Here is an 8,534-nt window from a genome sequence, read left to right as displayed (position 1 = left end):
TGGGGACGCTGAGGGGAGCCCCGGGGAACGGGCGGGGGCGGCGGGCCGGGGCGCGGAGCGGAGCGGAGCGGGCGGCGCCGTCGTCCCAGGGCGGCGGGGCAGGGGAGGCCGGGCCCCGGGGGCGGCGTCCGCTTCGCTGCCTATCCCGGCCGGGCCCTGGCGGTTACCTGGCGGCGGCCGAGCTCCGCAAACCTTTCTCTCTCTTTTTTTTTTTTTTTTTTTTTTTTTGCCTTCGCATGGACGGTCCGCAGCTCGTGAGGAGTACGCGAGGTGGGGGTTTTAGCGTGGAGGTCGGCGCGTAAGCCTGAGTCGCGCCTCTGCAAACCGAGAATTTCGGCCGGGGGGGTGGGGTTCACACCTAAGGGCTGCAGATGCTGGGTTGTAAAGGGTTTAACGACGGTATGCAGAGGAACGTTTTCCAAAATCTTAAAAGTTTGTTTAAAACGTAAACTCTTCTTATTATTTGGGTGTTTTAAAAGAAGAACTTCGAAAACCTCAGGAAACAAAAATAGAAATCCCGAGGGTCGGTGTTAAACTTTAAGAAGCGACTCTCTATTTCTTTTCAAAAGCCTTCTTAGACGTACATGCTTACACAGTGAAATACTTTGGTGGAAAGATCCTGGCCCAGGCCTGACCAGTGTCAAGACTGTTAAGCTGGCCCGACGGGTTACCTAGGGATTCCCTTGCTTTGGAGAGCCTTTTGTTAATGTGAAGCTGATGTGGCCATTTTCTGCTTCCTCCCCTAGGGTTCGTGTTGCATGAAGTAAACGGCGTGTGGCCAGAGTGCAGGTGAGCTCTGACCAGCCCTGGCTGCCAAGATGGTTTCCAGGCAGTGTTCGGGTGGGATTCAATTCAAGGAAGCTTAATAGCCTTGTGAATAGTCAGGGTGCCCTGCTGGACCCTGGCAAAAGCCACGGTCAGAGCGGGTACAAAATGGCAAATTCTGTATGAGTCCCAGGCCCTCATCCTCCTCAAATTCAAGCTCAGCTCAACAGTTCCAGCGGCTCCCACTCCTAACAATAATTTGGTAAATAAAATGCAAAAAGAGGGATCCCTTGTCTAGTAGGTTGGCCCACCGTGTAAGCGTGTTTGTAAAAGCCTGTATAGCGTGTGTATTTATTCAGCAAGCCAGGCTGAGCTCAGGTAAATAATTACTGCTAAAATGCTATTACTTTCAGTAAATACAAACTAATGGTTGCTGCTCTACACAGTATTTACCAAGGAAGCCAGAAGAACCAGAACCAATGTTTGTTCCCATAGAGGATTTCATGCCAACTGCCTGAAATACACATCTATGCATTGCTTCGTGTATTCTCCCTGTAACTGGTCTTATGCCGCCTTTTGGCATAAACGGTTTAGGTAACATAACCCCCTGGCTATTTGCCCCTGCATCTTACCTCTATTTCCACAAGGTAAAAAAAAAAAAGGCAGAATAGCAAATAAGAAATATTAAAATGGATATAAACAGCAGTCTACCTCGCAGTCTATATAAATATATGTCTCCACAAGCTATAAAGGGGATTAGGCATGATTTGCTATTATAATTTTGCCTCTGGTGTAATCATTTCCTTTGGAGAAAACTGAGCGTGGAGTTAAAATACAGTCTAATGACCCAAGCAACACCATTTCCTTGCATTACTGCTTTAGATACAGAACCAGTTCCAACAACTCACCGTAAGTTACATATGTGATTCATTAGATTTCAGAAGATTTTACCCAAGTCAAAAGTTAATGTTGTAACGCTTGTTTTAAAAGATAAAATATGCAATCCCATAGGAAGCAGTCTACTATAGAACACAGCTGGAAACATTCCCTGGATAGATGCACAGCTTATATTCAGATTTATCAATAAAAAACACGAGTATTAACATTCATCCTTCTTAACCACTTGGAACAGGGAGCAACGATTTCCCAGCGCTGAGTGTTCTGCAGAGAAAAACTGGTTTCTACCTACTGAGGTTAAAGGATTAATGAATACTTGGCACATGAAAAATGAATTGTGATAGTGGGAAGATTGCATGTAGACAGTGTGATAAGGTGCGTAACAGAGAAACATCATGTTATACACGTTGCCATGCCCCGAGAAGCAGACGAAGCTCATTTCCATTGAATTTCAGATAAAATATTTAAAAACATCAATATTTATTTTGTCATACTTAGTAATATTTTATTCATTTATCTAATACATCTAAGGAAATCATCTAGAAGAGGGGTTGGCTGACTGACATTTGGTGATAAAATTTGTTCTCCGTGAGCTTCATTATGTGCTATGTTGGCTGTGTACATGGTCTATTGCCTGCTACTAAGAACTATTACCCATATGCATGAATTTGCAGGGCAGTATCTAAAGCAAAAAATATGTAGCTACATTCGCAGGAGAAACGTATTACATGATTATATATCAATAGATTGATACAGAAGTAGGGATATTACACATTAGTATTTGATATATATCACAGATTTATAGAGAAATGTAGTTCTCAATCACATGCTTTTATGGAAAACCTGTCCTACTAAATCACCCTCTTGGCTCACTCCATATACCTGACCCCTCTGTTTCCATTCGCATCTGGCTTAACAATGCTGAGCATACATTGTCTATGTGAAAATGTTCTGGCTTACATTTTAACACAGAAATACTTTGAAAACATTCAGTGTTTCTAAAGATTTAGAAAGTTCTCTTTTTTTTGTTAATTTTTTTCTTGAAAGAAGGAACTTTAATCACATTTCCTATTAATCAATGGGACTTTTCAGCATGCCATTTTTTCAGAAATAATCTTAAATTTTGAAACAGGACTCTGAACAGTGCATTGCCATATACAATTCTAAAAATAGAAAAACATACTTTTGGAAGTCAGGAGAACAAATTGGCCCACGGAACATTTTTGGTTACTTTTTCATAAGCTTGACAAGCATATTTTAGACTTTTTTCCGTAATCCTTCTCCACTTCTGCCATATTGCTTACAAAGCAGTACTACTAGTTCACTTTTATCGAGACCCATCACTTACAATCCCAGATGGCTCTTTTCAGTCTTCCTGTATCTGTTCTTCCCCTAATGGAGTTTCCTAAAATTTACCAAAAAGAAGGTTTTATAAAATCTCCCCGTAATGTTCTTCGGCCTCTCACCTCTCCTATAGTTCTCCACTGATGATACAGAATTTTCTTCACCATTCTTCTCCAGTATCCATTGCCCTATTTGCATTTTGTCTTAGATCCTAATCCAGCAAATGTGCAAATAAATAACACTCTTGAAAGCAATTTAATGACTTCTACCTTTAACTTAAGCATGTTTTAAGTCTTGGTTTGTTTTGTTGTTTTGTTTTTTTTTTTTTTAATTTAATCATAATGAATCAATCATTTTTCAAAATGGTGAATGGCATCACCAGCAGAGAGCACACTGGAACCTCAGAACAATAGAAAACAGAAAATCAATAGCATATTTTAACAATGCGAGCCCGAAACACATAAAGATACATCTGAAATACATCACTGATGTGCTGAATATTGAGAGATTTTGTCATTTAAATTAACACCAGTTATACAAAAATCACTCTTAAGTTATCTATTGTTTATTCCATTTCAGCTTATATTCAATTTTTTAACTCAAACTAAAAAAAAAAAAAAAAAAATCAACCTTACTACCCAAACCAAAAACTAAATGCATTTTTATTTGGGATGCATGGTTAGACAAAAGCTTTAACAAATTACATGATATATTTTAGAAGACAGATTGTGTTCATTTGCTGAACTTAGGGAAACCTTTGGGTTGACAGATAATCAATTCAAATACCTGCAGTTGAGGGATTGTGTTACTAATTCCTTTCACAAGCCTTCCCTTTTGGACACAGGCAAATAAACGGGTTTTCTTTGCCAAGGAATTGACCACATCAGCAGATACAGCCTTTCGGGTATGGTTGCTGTCTTGCAATCCAGCCTGTGATCATCTGCCAAGTGCTTCCTCCACTCCTCCACTCAAACTGGTGTTAAGCTCAACATGAATACGTGGGCCTTGCCCCTTTATCCGACAGCCGCCGTCAAGCGTGAGGTTGCAGACTTTTTTGGGCAAGGATGTCAGCTTCTGTTTCTTTGAGTCTACTTATAAAGTGTTTCAACATGCATGGCACTCTGCCATCAAATGCTGGGGTTTATAGTCAACTTCTAAGTGGCCATTAACCAAAATGGTCATTCTAAAACATCAAAGTACAACTAACAAGTAGCGCTATCGTATTTCATGTGACTCAAAACTCTAGCAGTAATATTCATGGGTATGAACATTGGAGCTTTTGTACACCACATTTGTATTTTTTCTGTACTTTGTATAAACCAATTGTTTGTTCTTAGAGTATCAGGAAATCTTCTTCCCTTCAGCCCACTCTCCTTAAAAAAAAACCAACAAAAACAACCTAGCTCAGTGCATAAATGGCAGTGTTAGTGTACACAATGCAGCCTCTCTGATACAATAAAGTATATAATGGAGAATAGTTCAGTTACACTACGCAAAAGAGGAAAATTATAATCTGATATAATAGGTGCGTGTTTTTTCTGCAGGGACAGAGATCAAAATACTCAATTTGCCAGAGCTAGACTAGCAATGTTGCCAAGACATATATTCTAGGCAAGTGGGGCCACACAGTATTAATGCTTCACTCCCTTGATCCAGAAGCTTGGTGCCCTTTCTATAACCTTGGATTGAGATCATCCACTATTTTTTTTAATTTTGAACTTGCCTTCTTTAGCAAGAGTCCTTGAAGGGTTACAATCTTATTTAAGAAGCAGGAGAACAGGAGGGGCAGTTCCTTATTTAATATAATCCGACATTGGCAAAAGTTAATAGGGAGTAGGAAATCATCAAGGAACATGTTCTGGGAAAGAACGAGGTTTTGGTCGTTGCATCTCTCCAGTGTTTGGTTAATGTTTTTGTAAGGAAAAAAATGGAGACAAGCACTTCCTGGCTCTGGACACCGTGTCAGTTCAATGCTCAGGAATGGAACGGGTTGCTCTAGATTTTAATTTCAAAACTCTGTAGTTTGTAGCTGAATTTATGGACCTAAACCACCCTGAGAAAATTTCCTACATCACTTTAAGCTCCATGTTCAGTTCCATTATCTCAGCTCCTCATATTGAATACTGTGGGTTTTGGTTGTTTAGGAGACAAAAAAAAAATGGGACCTCTTAAACAGTGCTTTATAGAGGTGTACTGTATTCTCACAGGAGCCTTAAAGCTACTACATCTCTTTTGGTAAGATAGAGACATGGTGCGGGATAATCTTTCCAAATTTTTCCTGTAACTCCCACTGTGTTGTGTTCTATGCGCCTCTTGGTTATTTTGTGCTCCACTGCGTCTTTGTAAAATTAGTGATAGCTAATTTGTTCCCTGTGCATGTAGCCCTAGGCTACAAAAGAAGTTCTTCACATGAAAGACCTGGAGGAGCAGTTTCAAAGCCAGAAGAAATGTTTCGGAAATGGTTGGGGTTAGTACATGGGACTGAGAAGTGTTCTGCAGGCAGGTTAGCAAAGGAACAAGTTCAGCTGGGCATGGATCTGATTTTGTACCGAGTAGGCAGCCAAAAACATCTGGGATGTCTTTGCAGATATTATCATAGCAATCTTTCACGTGTTCCTTGACAGGTTTTAGGTATAACAAATATTTTCAAGAAATTCTGGGTTTTCCCACTTGTTTTTAATTCAGCAAAGTTCTTTGTTCTCTGTGGAGATGTTAAATAAATTACAACAGAATAAATCTCCAAACAAGTAAGCACTTAGATGCTTTTTCTTTACTCAGACAGCATTCCTCCTTTCCCGTCTTCCACCCTGTCTTACAGATGCTTTCCTGTGTTACTAAGGCATTCATGTTGTTAACTTCTGTTTTGATTTCAAGGCCATGCAACTTGGCTTTTCCAGTACCAGAATCTCTTGAATTTAGGAGATATTTACCCAGCCTCAAGAATGGAAAAGATTAAGAATCAGATTGGAAATGGGAAACATTGAAAATGGTTCTTTTCAACACTTCTGTTGTTTCATTAGGTTGGCTTGAAACGCTTGGGTTTGCACCTGGGCATCATGGACATATCCGTGGTCATGGTGATTTCTCGATCGTATGCTTTCTGGATCAAAAGTTGATGGCTCACAAGCATTAAGAGGCTTCATCTGGACTCAGTTGTACATACCACCTTTCAGATGAGTAAATTATTTTTTTTTAAATGAGTTATAGTTGTTTTTTTTTAAATGGGGAATTTCACAGATTATTAACCATAGTTGTGCCACCGGGTATCAATCTAACAGCTGAAAAACCTAAGCATCGTATTGTAGCAATTGCTTACTTAATGTCTGGGCTTGTTTTTGTGGGTTTTGTTTTTTAAACTAAGAGAATAATTCATTTGAGTGACTGCAAAGCTCAGTAAATACCAGTTATCAATTCTCTTTCTAATGACAACTGATGACATGATTTTTACAAATGGTTGAGCACTTGGCAAATGCTAACCATAGAAATCGAATGAGCTGAAAGAAACTCCAGTCTGCCCTATTGTCGCTACTGAGCTGACAGATGGGAAAAAGAGGAGGAGGTTGTGATGCTCTCCCAGAAGCCCAGGGGCACACCGCAAAATGACTGCTGAAATGTCTTGAAAGACCGTAAGTGAGAGAGGAGCAGATTTCCAAAGAGCAGACATCACCTATATTTTGCTTTAAAAGTTGGCCTTTCTAGCACAGCCCCCCCAAACGGGCTGACCAAATTCTCCACGGAGCAGCTAGCATCAGAGCTTATTTGAGCCTCAGCAGTGGAAGTAAAATTGAATTTCCATGAAGGAAGGAGGAGCTGGAGCCAGGCTGCCTACTCCAGCAGCTGCTGGGAGAGCGGGAGGGCAGGGCTACCATTACAGCTGCCCCAGGCAGGTGGCCCAAATGCCAGCATCTGCCGCTGCCCTGGACACCGTCACCTGCCTGGGCACTGTCAGCATGGCCAGAGTGCTTTGCTCCCCTGGCTGTCTGCTGCTATGAACAGCTGCCCACTCTGCCAGTGCCTAAGCAGCAGGGAAAAATCCCCTGGTACATGGAAAAGCCTGTAAGCCCCAGAATAAGAACTGAGAAATGGGCGGTGGCAGTCTGTTGAGATCAGGTTGCCCGGCTTTGCCTTTCCTTACCTATCTTTTTTTTTTTTTTCCCCCTCAATTAGTCTAACGTGTCTCCTTTGGTTTTGCAAAAAGTGACTCGAGAAGTTTAAAGTACCAAACTTCAGTAGCTTCACCCATATGTGCTGCGCGCCTCAGGCTAGACAGCACATATTGGTAGACAGACTGAGAAGAACATTTACCACATTACCTCTTAAAAACTCACTTTATTTTTCTTGTTGAGCTGGCTCCCATCCAATGTGACACTCCAGCATGAGCCATGCAGTGACAGCAACAGCCTCCATGGAAACACACCAGAGCATGAGGCCAGTCATGGGGTAGAGAGAAAAGGCAGCTCCATCCTTTTCCTTAGTCTGCCGCGTTTTTTCTGTGAATGAGCTTTCTTTTCATTTTTAAAACGTTACTAGGAGTGCCCCTCCTATGCCACCATGTCCTTGGTATGTCTCTTGCAGCAATGCAAAGTTACGCTGAACCTGGAAAACCTAGGGCTGACTGCAAAGCCTCACCATCTCACAGCCCCAGCATTAGGGACCTCTGCTCCTCTTTTTTATGTGCTGGAGCTGGGGAGGGAACCTGCCTCTGCAACCAAGACGCGAATAAATGCCGGCTGCGGTGGGTAGAGGTTTGAAAGTACACTGTGGAGTGAGGGGCTTTCGTGGAGAGTGCCCTGCCAGCAGCCTCGGCGCTGCTCTGCCAAAGGTCCTGCAGGCTGAACATCTCTTTTCGGCAAAACGGAGGTAGCAAAGGGAAACGGCATATTAGAAATTTTCTCGACGTCTTTCAGGATTTTACATACCCCCACTTTGCCCAGGAACAGGTTTATTGGGAAAAGCATGGGTGGAGGGGAGATGTTAAGCAGGTGGCTCTCCCAGTAGAGTTAACTGGGGAGGCTCTGATGGTCAGGATGCCCTGAGGAGAAAATCCCTCATCATCACAGCTATCATGGCGCCTGCCTCTCCATCATCCTGAAAACTCACTCCCCTATCTAATCGCAGCATGCAAAGTTGCCTAATGCCATTATGATATAATTGATGATATAATATTCCCTTAATTTCTCTGAAATTTTCCTTTTTTTTCCCCAGACTGCCTTGAAGTAAATCTCTCAGCCTGACTCCACTGTTCAATGCAGACAGTGAACCAGGTAGCTGTTTGGCATTCTTCCAAGAGTTTGAGCATTTCACAGACAGGCTAAATCCAGCAAAATTTGCGAGCCTACAGGCTAGCTGCTACTGCGCTTAACTTCTAGACACCTGGCTTTACATCCACAGATAACAGGACAATACCGAGTTTCGCCGCACATCGCTTGTAGGCTCCCAGTACTGAATTCATACCGTGCAGTGTGAAATACCCGTTCTGTATATGTCACGGGGAGAATCAGGTGCCTGGGATTCATCACAGCCACAGT

General features: G+C 42.0%; 1 long non-coding RNA gene across 1 annotated transcript; it reads left to right on the top strand.

Annotated features, from left to right (window-relative positions):
* Positions 1 to 279: 279 nt before the first annotated feature.
* LOC138689103 (uncharacterized) lies at positions 280 to 7,720 on the top strand. The gene is made up of 2 exons (XR_011327900.1): positions 280 to 2,037; positions 6,027 to 7,720. It is a non-coding gene; the product is annotated as an uncharacterized lncRNA (long non-coding RNA).
* The last annotated feature ends 814 nt before the right edge of the window (positions 7,721 to 8,534 follow it).

This window comes from Haliaeetus albicilla, chromosome 15, assembly GCF_947461875.1.
Source record: "Haliaeetus albicilla chromosome 15, bHalAlb1.1, whole genome shotgun sequence".
Taxonomy (NCBI): Eukaryota; Metazoa; Chordata; class Aves; order Accipitriformes; family Accipitridae; genus Haliaeetus; species Haliaeetus albicilla.
The sequence above is the reverse complement of the archived record's forward strand: the minus strand, read 5'-3'. Positions and strand labels throughout refer to the sequence as shown.